Below are 1,202 nucleotides of genomic sequence, written 5' to 3'. Positions count from 1 at the left end.
AGTTATACTCCATTTATGTATGATGTGTCAAAATTCATTCTACTGTCATGTATAACTAATTAGAAAAAAAAAATGGTGCTTTGGATCTCTGAAACTATTGGTTGCTAGCTCCAGCCTGAAACCTAAACTAAGGGAGTTGGCCACTAAGAGTGGAATATAAAAGACCTCCCCAAACTTCCAAGTCCTTTGGAATTAAATTATAAAATTGTCTCAAAATGTAGCAGAATAGCTACTTCCTAAAAACTGAAAAGGCTTGGAGGCCTATTTAAGCTTGCATGCCCTCTTCTGACTAGGGTAGACAACCCAGGCCTCCCTTTGAGTTGAAAGCGTACGTCATTCATTTTAGACATTCAACAAAATGTTCCCTGAAGGTCTACTTTATCCACATGGAGTATGCCCTGAACACCCAGTTCACCTAGGGACACTAAAAAGGAGTATGCAGATTATTCCTACCCAACCCCCAACTCCAGGTTTCCAGGCCGCCCCTTGTAGACATTTTGCTGCAGGTGGAGTGGCGCATGCGCAAATGAAACGCCTCTTGGCTCCGCCTACTTCATATGCACATGAGGCCTGGGGAGGCAGCTTTGTTCCTGAAGTTTCCAGGGAAGTAGAGGGAGTCGTTCTGCTCGCTGGGAACAATTAGCTTCAGAGGCCCTGAAAGGGTAAAGACTACTACTCAAGGTTTGTGGGGAATGTGGTGACTAGGGGAAAAAAGTTTACAAGCTATCAAAGTTTCTCATAAATTAGAGGGAATAATAGAAGAATGCGAATTATAATTAAGTTCAGAGATTCTTCTTCTGAGCTCCCATCCCCCTTATAATTTGAGAGCGGATCTCGTTCTGTTGCACAGGCTGGCGACAAACTCCTGGGATACTCCCGCTTCAGCCTCCCGTGTGCTCCCTCAGGCGTTGGGCTTCAGGGCTTCGTAAACTAGTACCTAAGGCGGGCCTACGAGCCAGCCCCGTCACCCCAGCACTGAGCGAGAAATACCACCCGGTTCCCACGCACACACCCCGCCACCTGCGGAGCACCCCTAAGAGCCACGGCGGGGGCGTCACTTTTCCATTTGCCGCTGGAGGGTGCAGTCCTTTGAAGTGGCCTTGACACGGTGTCTTCGAGTTTCGGCGCTTGGTGGGCGGGGACAGCGGGGCGCCCTCGGAACCTTCGGGTCTGGCTGCTCGGTGTCAAGCACGCGGGGCGTT

The 1,202-nt window shown here is 49.3% G+C and overlaps 1 protein-coding gene across 1 annotated transcript in view; it reads left to right on the top strand.

Annotated features, from left to right (window-relative positions):
- Positions 1-549: 549 nt before the first annotated feature.
- The window catches only part of Tex15 (testis expressed 15, meiosis and synapsis associated), an 89,452-nt gene continuing 88,799 nt past the window's right edge, over positions 550-1,202 (top strand). Inside the window, exon 1 of the mRNA XM_015501229.2 lies at positions 550-681. The gene's annotated coding sequence lies outside the window, so the exon portion shown is untranslated. The remainder of the gene's footprint in view (positions 682-1,202) is intronic.

This window comes from Marmota marmota, unplaced genomic scaffold (assembly GCF_001458135.2).
Source record: "Marmota marmota marmota unplaced genomic scaffold, marMar, whole genome shotgun sequence".
Classification (NCBI taxonomy): domain Eukaryota; kingdom Metazoa; phylum Chordata; class Mammalia; order Rodentia; family Sciuridae; genus Marmota; species Marmota marmota.
Note: the sequence above shows the minus strand (reverse complement) of the source record. Positions and strands in the feature narration are given on the sequence as shown.